At 37.6% G+C, this 12,445-nt stretch overlaps 1 protein-coding gene and 1 long non-coding RNA gene across 3 annotated transcripts in view; both read left to right on the top strand.

The window, feature by feature from the left end:
• Positions 1 to 12,445, top strand: part of ANKRD6 (ankyrin repeat domain 6) — a 214,604-nt gene that overhangs the window by 86,019 nt on the left and 116,140 nt on the right. The window lies entirely within an intron of this gene.
• On the top strand, positions 4,611 to 5,805 carry LOC306665913. The gene is made up of 2 exons (XR_013765140.1): positions 4,611 to 5,250; positions 5,452 to 5,805. It is a non-coding gene; the product is annotated as an uncharacterized lncRNA (long non-coding RNA).

Raw genomic sequence — 12,445 nt, 5'->3', positions numbered from 1 at the left:
CCCCAGGCCCAGGTGGGGAGTAATCTATACTTCAAACTTGATTTTCAACATTGTCTATTAAAGCAATTATAAAACAATAAGCTACTTTAGGATGTAACCCAAATGTTTTGATTAATTTCATTCTGGAACAGAAAGGAATTAATGTTGGCCTTAGGTGGCAGAGAATTTTACAGAAAAGACTGAAGGTTATACTTCATTATAAATTGATTAAATGTCTCCCTGTTTGTGGCCTGGTAAAGGGATTCAGAATGCATCCTTTATTTTTATATATAAAAATTTAAAACTATCATAGATGGGAAATTTTTGCATTCCAATTTCTGAAAACAAGAATTATCAGACTGTCACATTTCAGTTAAGTAACTAAGTCATAAATGGAGTTACAGTGTGCATAAAACCTCCTCAGAAGCCTGTTATAAATTTTGTGGAAATAGATAATTCACATGATCTCTGTGCTGAGATGGATTGCCAATAACTTTTTTTTACAGCTTTTTACTATGAGTAATGCTGCAATGATTCCCCAGATGTCTTTTGGTGTGTGTATGTTTGCATTTCTTTTTATTATATTCCTAGAACTGGAATTGTTCATTATAGGATATATGTATGTTTGGTACTACTGAATGGCTTTCTAAAGTGCTTATATGAATTTATACCTCAATCCAAGTTATATGAGAAATCCCATTGCTCCAAATCTGTGCCACTCTTGGAATTTTCAGTCTTTAAAAATTTTGGACATTCTTATCAGTCTAATTTTATTTCTATTTTCTTAAAAACTTTTGAGTTTGAGCACTTAACATGTGCAAAGCTATCTAGATAGTTTTTGTGAAGCTATCTCTTCACAACTCTGGGTCATTTTTCTACTGGATTGTCCTAGTGACTTTTTTTGAGACATTCTTTATGTATTGTGAACAGGAGACCTGTTTTAGTCAGCTTTTGTGTCACCGTAACCAAACTAACTTGACAAGAAGAACTTAGAGGAGGGAAAGCTTATTTGCATCTCATGGTTTCAGAGGTCTCAGTTCACAGATGGCCAACTCTATCACTGTGGGACTAAGTGAGACAGAATATTATGGCAGAAGAGAGTGGTGGAGGGGAGGCTGCTCCCCTCATAGCCGCAAGGAAGCAAAAGTAGAGATGGGGAAGGGACCAGAGAGAAGATGCACCTTTCCAGGGCATGCATCCCAGAGACCACCTGCTTCAGTCATGTCACATCACACCATGCCACACCACACCATACCTGCCTACAATTACCACCTGGTCTATTCAAACTAGGATGGATGGATTAAGTTATAGCTCTCATAATCCCATCACTTTACCTCTGAACATTCCTGCATTAACAGGAGCTTTGGGCGGGGGTGGGGGGCACACCACATATCTAAACCATAACAAGACCTTAACTGGATTTATGACTCTCCTCATTTGCTCTTTGGTTCACTTGAATCAGTTCCAAGCTGCATCTTTCTAGTATCTCCTTATTTCCAGGGTGATTAGCTCTTTTCAGAGCGGAAGTGTGGAGTGTTGACTTACTTTTCCACCTTTGTGTTTCCTGAACTCTCAGCAGCTACTTGCCATTCAGCAAGTGCCACAAAGGAAAATGTAACTCCCAATATTGGCTCATCTCTTTGCACTACCCTTTTCTTCATGCTCTTGGATATTTGAGTCCTTGCTGCCTTGGCAGCTCTGACATCTTCAAACACATTTTTTAATGTTTTATGTTTTGTTTAAAGTTTTGTTGGGCTTTTCTAATTGGTACTGGTGGTAAGGTTACTATATTTGGCAGATAAAATGCCCCCTCTCTGAAGATATATTTACTTACTCATCCTCAGAACCTGTGAATTTATTATATATAATGAGTGGATATTATATGGACCTGAAAATGTAATTATGTTAAGGATCTGAGAGCATGAACTTACCCTGTATTATCTGAATGGACCCTAAATTCAACCACATGAATCCTTAAAACAGGCAGAGGGAGATTAGACAGACACAAGAGAAGGAGAAGATCAAGACAGAGATTAGAGTGATGTGGACACAAGATAAAGAGACCCTGTGCAACCCTCAGAGGCTGATAGAGGCAAGAATAGTTCTCCCCTAAAATCTCTGGAAGATGCAGCCCTGTCAACACCCAGATTCAGATGACTTCTTTCCTGTGAATGTGATGATTATTTTTGTTTCTCAACTTGACTGGGCTATGGGCTTCCCCTGTATGTGGTTAAACATTGTTTCTGGATGTGTCTGTGAGGGTGTTTTGGGAGAGATTAGCATTAAAATGGTCGGCTTGTCTTTAAGTCTGACCAATCTCACTTAACATAATGTCCTCTAGTCCTCTCCATTTTGCAGCAAATGACAGGATCTCATTCTTTATGATGGAACAATACTCCATTTAGATAGACCACATTTTCTCTATCCATTCCTTAGTTGATGCACATGTCAGTTTTTTCCATTTCTTGGCTATTTGTGAATAGTGCTGCAGTGGACACAGGAGTACAGATGACCCTTCTGCATACTGATTTCATTTCCTTTGGATAGATACCCAGAAGTGGGATTGCTGGATTTTAGAGTCGTTCTTTTCTCAGTTTTTTGAGGACCCTCCATACTGTTCTCCATAATGGTTGTGCTAATCTACATTCCCACCAACAGTGTATAAGAATTTTTTTCCCACATCCTTGCCAGCATTATTTTTTATTTTTTGCATTTTTGATAATACTTATTCAAATGAAGGTGAGATAGTATCTTATTGTAGTTTTGATTTGCATTTCCCTGTTGGCTAATGATACTGAGCACTCTTTCATATATTTGTTGCCACTACTATTTCTTCTATTGAGATGTATCCATTTAGATCATTTATCCATTTTCCAAATTGAATTTTTTTTTTTTCTGTTAAGTTCTTTGAGTTCCCTTTATTGTCTGGAATTGACCCTCTCAGATGAACAGTCAGCACTTTCTCCCATTCTGTAGTTTGCCTCTTCACTCTGTTGTTTGCTTCCTTTGCTGTGCAGAAGCTTTTTAGTTTGACGTAACCCCATTTGTCAATATTTGCTTTTGCTTACTGTGCTTTTGGGATCCCAACCAGAAAATCACTGTATTGGTGTTTTGAAGATTTCCCCTATTTTCTTCTAGTAATTTCATAGTTTCAGGTCCTTCTTGTAGATCTTTGACCTATCTTGAATTGATTTTGGTGCAGAATGGGAGATAAGGGTCTAGTTTCATTCCTCTGCATGTGAATTGAAGAGACTCTCTTTCCTCCACCATATGTGTTTTCACCAGCTTTTCATTGTTGTGACCAAAAGACCTGACAAGAAAAATGTAGAAGAGAAAAATTTTATTTTGGCTCAGTTTCAGAGATTTAGGCCACGGCTGGCTGACTCCATAGCTCTGGACCCAAGGTGAGGCAAAATATCATGGTGGATGACCACAGCAGAAGGCAGCTCAGGACATGATAGCCAGGAAGCAGGGAGTGGACTCTGCTCACCAGGGACAAAGGTAAATCCCAAAGCCAGGCCCCCAGTGATCTATTTCCTTCAGCCACACCCTCCCTGTTTGCAGTTACCACCCAGTTCATGCCTGTCAGTGGATTAATCTACTGATTAGGTTAAAACTCTCATAACCCAATTCTTTCACCTCTGAGTGTTCTTGTGTTGTCCCACACATGAGCTTTTGGGGGATATTTCATAGGTAAACCATAATGGTATGTTTTAGCACCTTCATTAAGAATCAGTTTGTTGTAGATGTGTAGGTTTATTTTGGGGATCTCTGTACTTTCCCTTTGTTATGCATCTGTTTTTATGCCAGTACCACTCTGTTTTGGTTACTGTGACTCTGAAGTGGCTTGAAATCAGGTGTTGTAATACCTTCTTAGCTCTTTGCTCAAGCTTGCTTTGGTTGCTAAGGGTATTTTATGCTTCCATATGAATTTCAGGTTTTTTCTAGCTCTGTGAAAAATGTTGGTATTTTGATAGGTATTGCATTGAAACAGTAGATCACTTTGGGTAGTATGGACATTTTTTATTTTTACTTTTTGTACCAGGATTGGAACCCAGGAGGTGTTTCACCACTGAGCCACATCCCCAGCCCTTTTTATTTTCTATTTTGAGGCAGGGTCTCACTAAGTTACTTAGGGCCTTGCTAAACAGCTTGAGGCTGACTTTCAACCTGCAATTCCCCTGCCTCAGCCTCCTGAATTAATGGATTACACATATGTGCCACCACACGTGGCAGTATGGACATTTTAACAATATTCTTCTAATCCAAGAACACGGGAGGTCTTCTCATCTTTTTGTCTTCTTAAACTTTCATCAGTGTTTTTGCAATCTTTATTATAGAGGTCTTTCATTTCTTTGGTTAAGTTTATTCTTAGGTATTTTATTAACTTTTTTTTTCATAGCTATCATGAGTGGGATTGCTTTTGCAATTTCTTTCTCAGCAAATTCCTTATTGACATATAGAAAACCTGCTGATTTTAGTATGTTGATTTTTTTTTTAAATATTTTTCTTAGATGTTGATGAACCTTTATTTTATTCATTTATGTATATGTGGTGCTGAGAATCGAATCCAGTGCCTCAGGTATGCTAGGTAAGTGCTCTACCACTGAGCCAAACCCCAGCCCTAGTATGTTGATTTTTATCCCCTGCTATTGGACTGAATTCATTTACCAGATGTAATAGTATTCTGGTAGTCTGTAAGTTTTTCTATATATACAGTCATATCATCAGCAAACAGGGATAGTTTAACTGCCCTTGCTTTATTTTGCTTGCCTTTTATTTCTTTCTCTTGCCTAATTGATCTGGCTAAACCTTCTAGTTTATTAAAATGTTTACATATTTTTCTCGTGCTACAAGAGATTGAACCAGGGGTACTCTGCCACTGAGCTGTATCCCCAGCCCTTTTTATTAGAGACAGAATCTTGCTAAGTTTCCCATGCTGGCTTCAAATTAAAATCCTCCTGTCTCAGCCTCTCTAGGACTATGTTGAATTAAGAACTTTGAGTGTACATCAAGCCGGGCATAGTGGTTCAGGAGGCTGAGGCAGGAGGATCTCAGGTTTAATGCCAACCTCAGCAACTTTGTGGGACTCTAAGCAACTTAGTGAGATCCTGTCTCAAAAAATAAAAAGGACTGGGGATGTTGCTCAGTGGTTAAGCACACTTGGTTTCAATCCATAAAAGGAAAAATAAAATAAAATAAAATAAAAAAGACGATACCCTTGTCTTATTGCTAGTCTTAGAGAAAATACTGAGAAGTATTTACTATGATGTTGGCTGTGTGTTTTTCATTTATAGCCGTTATTATGTCAAGGGCATAATACTTCTGGACCTAATTTGTTCTGGGATTTCATCAGGAAGAGATGTTGAATTTTATCAAATGCTTTTTCTGTGTTTACTGAGATGATTTTTATTCTTTATTCTGTTGATGTGATGTATATTATGTTTATTGGGTATGTTAAAGCACAGCTAGAATGAAACCAACTCAATCATGGTGAATTTTTTTTTTTTTTTTTTTTTTTTTTTTTTTTGATGTGCTGCTGAAATTGGTTTGCTAGTATTTATCTGTGTTCATTAGGGATATTGGTGCATAGTTTTCTCCTCTCATGCCCTGGTCTGGTTTTGGTAACATGGTAATGCTGGCCTCATAAAATTAGTTTGGGAGCGTCCCCTCCCTTTAATTATCTGGAATAGTTTGAGGAGAATTGGCATTGGTTCTTTGAAAGTTTACTAAGAATCATCAGCAAAGTCATCCAGTCCTGGGCTTTGCTTTTTTGGGAAACTTTATTACTGATTCAATCTCATTATAGCTTTTTTTTTTTTTTTTTTTTTTTTTTTTTTTAACAAATTTATGTTCTCAAGGTTCATTTTTAATCTATTTTTTTTTTTTTTAAATTAGGGCTTTATAGTTAAACATTGTAGTTGGGTTCATCCTGACAAACTCATACACCTGTGGAATTTGATTCAGTTCATGATCCCTCTCCTTTGTCTCTCTACAATCAAAATTCAGTTTGATAGGTCATATGAATTCAGAAATTTGTCCATTTCTTTTAGGTTTTCCAATTTGTTGGCCTATAGTTTTTCATAATAATCTCTAATGAACATTTGCATTTCTGTGGTATCAGTTGTGATGTCTCCTTTTTCATCTTATTTATCTGGGTCTTTTTCTTAGAATGGTTAATTCTTATTGAATGATTAGTCATTCAGAATACCAACTCTGTTTCATTGATCTTTATATAAAGATCTTTCATTTAACTCTGCTCTTTATTTCTTTCTGCTGGTTTTGGGTTTTGTTCTAAATCCACAATGCATTGTTAGGCCGTTTATTTGAAATCTTTGTTTTTCCAGTGTAGGTGGCACACATTGCTATAAACTTCCCTTTTTTCTTTTGCTGTTTCCCATAAGTTTTATTTCCCATAAGTGGTTCATTCTTTTCTGTTTTCTGTTTTGTGTATACACTTGTCTGGTGGGATTTATATTCTCATATGTTTTCATGATCATATGTTCATGATCATAGTTTACTTTCTTTCACCTCTAGATGTAGTATTCCCTTAAACATCATATATAAGGTTGGTTTGGTAGTCATGAATTCCCTCAGTTTTTGCTTGTCTTGGAAGGACTTTATTTCTACCTCATTTCTGAAGGATAGTCTTGCTGGGCATAATATTCTTGGTGGGCAGTTATTTTAGTTCAGGATTTGAGATGTCATTCTATTCCCTGTGGCTCATAAGGTTTCTTCTGAGAAATCTCCTGTTAGTCTTATGGGGATACCCTTAAATATAACTTGGCACTTTTCTCTTGTAGATTTTAGAATTTTTTATTTTTACTTTTAGCAGTGTGATCATATAATATGCCATGGTAAAGATTTTTCCTGGTCATGTCCCTTTAGAATCCCATAAACATCCTGTACATGGGATGTCCATATCATCCCCAAGATAGAGAATGGAATTGATTTTTCTATTGAATTTAACTTTTTCTCTTTACTTTCAGATATTAAAAAAATATAGATATTTGTTCATTTAATGGTGTACCAAAGTCTTAAATGTACCTCTTCTCTCCTTCCTCCCCCTTTTATCGGACTGAAATATTTCAAAAGACCTGTCTTCAAGTTCAGTTATTCTCTCTTCTGCTTGATCTTGTCTGTTGAGACTTTCAACTCTGGTTTTGTTTTGTTATGTATTGAGCTCTTTATTTCCAAGATTTCTGTTTGGTTCTTTTTAAAAATCCCTATGTTTTGCTCAATTTCTCATTTATATCTTTCATTGTCTTCCTAATTTCATTGAACTGTCCTTCTGGTTTTTTTTTGTTTGTTTTTGTTTTTTGGGTTTTTTTTGGGGGGGCTCTCATTAACCCTTTTAATTTATTTTATTTTTTATTTGTTCTAATTAGTTATACATGACAGCAGAATGCATTTCAAAACATCATACATATAGAGTATACTTTCTCATTTTTCTGGTTGTACATAGTGTAGAATCATATGGATCATATAATCATATATGTACATGGGGTAATACTTCTGTTCTTCCTACCCCCATTCTCCCTCTCCTCCCTTCACTCCTCTCTGCCTAATCCATAGTACCTCTATTCTTCCCTAGTCCCCTGCCCCTTATTGTGAGTTAGCATCCACATATCACAGAAAACATTTGGCCTTTTGCTTTTTTGGGGATTGGCTTATTTCGTTTAGCATATTTTCCAGTTCCATTCATTTACCGCATATGTCATAATTTCATTCTTCTTTAAGGCTAATTAATATTCCATTGTGTATATGTACCACCATTTCTTTATTCATTCATCTGTTGAAGGGCATCTGGGTTGGTTCCATAGTTCAGTTATTGTGAATTAGGCTGCTATAAACATTGATGAGGCAGCATCACTATAGTATGCTGATTTTAAGTCCTCTGGGTATATACTGAGGAGTGGTATAGCTGGGTCAGATGGCGGTTCCATTCCAGATTTTCTGAGGAATCTCCATACTGCTTTCCATAGTGGTTGCACCAATTTGCAGTCCCACCAGCAATGTATGAGTGTGCCTTTTCCTCCACATCCTTGCCAACATTTATTGTTGCTTATATTTTTGATAATTGCCATTCTGACTAAAGTGAGATGAAATCTGAGAGTAGTTCTGATTTTCATTTCTCTAATTGCTAGAGATATTGAACATTTTTTTCATATATTTGTTGATTGATTGTATTTCTTCTTCTGTGAAGTGTCTATTCAGTTCCTTAGCCCATTTATTGATTGGGTTATTTGTTTTTTTGGTGTTAAGTTTTTGAGTTCTTTATATATTCTGGAGATTAGTGCTCTATTGAGGTGCATGTGGGAAAGATTTATTCCCATTCTGTAGGCTCTCTCTTCACATTACTGATTGTTTGTCTTTTTATAATCATTATTTCTTAAATTATGTTTTTTAGTGCTAGGGATCAAACCCAGGGCTTTGGATGTTAGGCTAGTGCTGTACCACTGAACTACATTCCCAGGCACCGTTCCTTTAAATTCTTTGTTGGGCATTTCATCTATATCAATTTCTTTGGGATCTGTTGCTAGAGAGTTGTTACATTCTTTTGGAGGCATCATATTACCTTGCTTTTATTTTTCTTTTATATTTCTTGTGTTCCTGTGTTGATTTGTGCATCTGGTATATCAAGTATCTCCACTACTTTTATGAGGTGACCTTCTTTTTAAGTGGCTTTCTGCTAAAGACATGGCTTGGGGGTTTAAGTTTTTTACATAATGTTGGCTTTATGCTATCATGCCCAAATGGAAATAGTCTTCCTATAGCTTCTTTGACTGTGATAATTTTGTTCATCGTGTGTATCATGGCAAAGTTGGAGAGACTGATTGTCTCTGTGGGCCATGCAGAGATGCATACATTCTAGTGGCTCAGGCAAGTGTGGTACAGGCAGCAGTGAGTTTGGGGTTCACACTGTGTGGCTACCCCTATGGAGGGAGTGGTGGTTCCTATTGGGCAGTGGGAGTTTCCTCAGGCACTATTGATCATAGCTCTGTTACTAACAAGGGCCCCTGGCACTAGCAGCCCCGCAGTGGTGAGGGACCTTAAGTCATTGGCATTGGTCCAGATATTGCATGGTGGTAGCACTTCCTTTTTGGTACTTGCACCCAGTCCTAATAGCAATGTGTGATTAGACAAGGTGTGGAGATATGGTGGTGGTGGCAACTGCATAGGTGAAGTATCACCAGGAACCATAGTGTTCCTTTCTGCCTGTGACAGTGCAAGGCCAAGAGTGGAACTCTGGCACCAGGCAGAATTCCTCTTGGTCCCCTTTGGTGTGCGTCCAGGGACAGGGTGGTGGCTGGAGCTGGGGCTTTCTACTTCTCACCTCAACTCCTTCATTTGAAACATGTGCTGGGGGGCTGGGCTATGGCCAGAGCTACAAAGTTACCCAAGATCCTTTCTTCATGCCCCTGTGGGGAGGGCAGCAGCAGGAATTGTGGTGTTCCCTCTCCATCAAGTCAGTAATAGGTATCTGAGTGCAGGGCAGTGAGAAGGAATTGGCGTGTCACCTGCCTTTAGTCCCAGCACTGGTGAATCCACATGAAAACGGCCACTCCCTTGGTCTTGAAAGGCAAGTGCCCTGATTGCCTGATTCTTGAGTGTGGTGTTCTCCTTTCTTCTCTGTGCTACCCTCTCTGCATCACAACACCTATCCCTTACAGTTCAGGGGTCCCAGGAGGCTTAAGTGTCAATCACTCTGCTGCCTTAAGTTGGGTCCTTGAGGCATCTTTGCCCCAAAGACAGTGAAGTGGGGGGTGTCTAGAGATGGGAATAGGCAGGGGTTTCTGCCCAACTCAAACAATAGCTCACATCTTAAGATGGTTCCTGGTTACAACCCTCTGGGTATTTGCTGGAAGATGATGTGAGATCCTTTCCAAAGCAAGGCTGCTATACAGATTTTAGAGTGCTGATCTAAGTGGGCTGTAGGCCTGTGAAGATTGTGAAACTTGCAGTAGGGAGGTTTGCCAGTATGTGCACTGATAGAAAGAATTTGCTGGGACTCTACCACCCTGGCCCCTGTGAAGCAAAGCTGCCCCTTCCATTTCTGTGGAGCAGAGACCTGGGATTTTTTTTTTTTTTTCTTTTTATGCGTTGTCCCAGGTCTCTGAAACTTACCAGGTGCTAGTCTCTCTTGCTGATTTTCAGTGTTCTCCCATGGTCACTAGCTTCAAAAGATCTACCCATTGTTACTTGGTTCTTCTTTGTGAAGGAGTGGGTGAGTGCTGAGTGTCTGTTTGCCATCTTGGATCTCTTTAATTTATTGTTTAATGATACAAGAAGAAATAAAATTTGTACATATTAATGGGGTTCTGTGTAATGTTTCAATACATGCATACATTGCAGTGTTTAAAGTTCAAGTAGTTATGTCCTCACAACGTTTCTTTATAGTGAAAATATTTGAATTGCTTTTTCCTGGCTTCTTGAAATGTCATGCACAACACTGCTACATGCATTTTAATTGCCCTACTGTCAACAATACACCAGAAAGTCTTGCTTCTAATTAACTGTAACTTAGTATCTATTGGTTATCCTTTTCCCAGCACCTGGTAACCTCTATTCTAATCTCAACTTCTACGGGATCATCATTTTTTAGATTCCACACGAGCGAGACCATGTGGTATTTCTTTCCGGGCCTGGCTTATTTCACTATTGTGATCTCTTGTCCCTGGTGCTATCACAAAAGTCAGGATTTCATTCATTTTTATGGCTGAATAGTATTTCCTAGTGCATATACACCATATTTTTCTTATCCATTCCTCAGTTGATGGGCACTTAGGTTGTTTGTTTCTTGACTGAATTGAGCAGTGCTGCAGGGAACACTGCATGTATGTCTCTTCTACATCCTGATTTCATTTTTTTGAATATATACCCAGTTTTTTACAGACCTCCTTACTGTTTTCCATAATGGCTATACTAATTCACATTCTGACCAGTAGTGTGCAAGGGTTTCCTTTTCTTCAGTCCTGCCTCCTCAGCACTTTATCTTTTGGATAATAGTGATTTTTACTAGGGTGAGGTGATACCTCATTGTGGTTTTGATTTGCATTGCCCTGATTACTGATGTCCAGCCCTTTTTCTTAAACATTTTAGCCATTTGTATGTCTTTCTCTTAGAAATGTCTATTTAGGTCTATTTGCCCATATTTTAGTCAGGTTATTTGTATTTCTGCTCTTGAGTTTTTGGAGTTGCTTATATATTCTGGATATCAACCCCATGTCAAATGTGTGCTTACAAATGTCTTGTCCCATTCCATATGTTGTCTCTTTACTGTTTCCTCTGCTGTGCAGAAGCTTTTAGTTTGTAATCCTGTTTATTTTTGGTTTTGTGCTCTTAGAGTCTTGTCCAAAACACCCTTGCCCATTCCAGTGTCCTGAAGCATTTCCTGTGTTTTCTTCTTCTAGTTTTAGTCTTAGGTCTTATACTTATGTCTTTAATCCATTTTGAGTTGATTTTTATAACTGGTGAGAGATAGTGGTCTAGTTTCATTCTTTTGCATGTGAATACCCAGTTTTCTCAGCACCACTTATTGAAAAGGCTGCCTTTTCCGATGCATGTTCTTGGCATCATTGTCAAAAATCAGTTGTTTGTAGATACATAGGCTTTACTTCTAGGCTGTTGTGTTCCATTGATCTACGTGTCTGTCTTTATGCCAATACTATATTTTTGTTACTACAGTTTTGTATGTTTTGAAGTTGGACATGTTGATGCCTACGGCTTTGCTCTTTTTGCTCAAGACTGCTTTGGCTATTTGGAGTTTTTGTGTTTCCATATAAATTTTAGAATTTTTCTAGTTCTGTGAAGAATGCCATTAGTATTTTAATAGGGATTGGGTAATATGGATATTTTAACATTATTGATGCTTGAACATGAGATGTCTTTCTGCTTTTTTCTGTTATCTTTTTTTTATCAATTTCTTTTTGTAATTTTCATAGTAGAAATTTTTCATCTCTTTGGTTAAATCTATCCCTAGGTATTAGTCTTTGTAGTTATTGTAAATGAAATTTAAAAAAAATTTTTTTGGAGTGTGATATACTTTATTTTTTAAATTTTTAAAATTTTTAAATTTTTTATATTTTTCATACCTGTATGTAGGGTAATAATGTCAGTCTCATTCTACCATCCTTCCCATCCTCACTGCCCCACCCCTCCCCCACTCCCCCTCTGCATAATCCAAAGTTCCTTCATTCTTCCCTACCCACCCACATTATGCATCAGCATCCATTTATCAGAGAAAACATTGAGCCTTTGGTTTTTTTGAAATTGGCTTATTTCGCTTAGAATGATATATTCTCTAGTTCTGTCCATTTACCTGCAAATGTCATAATTCTATTCTTCTTTAAGGCTAATGTTCCATTGTGTATATGTACAACATTTTCTTAAATCTATTCATCTGTTGAAGGGCATCTGTGTTGGTTCCATAGTTCAGTTATTGTGAATTGAACTGCTATAAACA

This window comes from Sciurus vulgaris (genome assembly GCF_902686455.1).
Source record: "Sciurus vulgaris genome assembly, chromosome: 7".
NCBI lineage: Eukaryota > Metazoa > Chordata > Mammalia > Rodentia > Sciuridae > Sciurus > Sciurus vulgaris.
The sequence above is the reverse complement of the archived record's forward strand: the minus strand, read 5'-3'. Positions and strand labels throughout refer to the sequence as shown.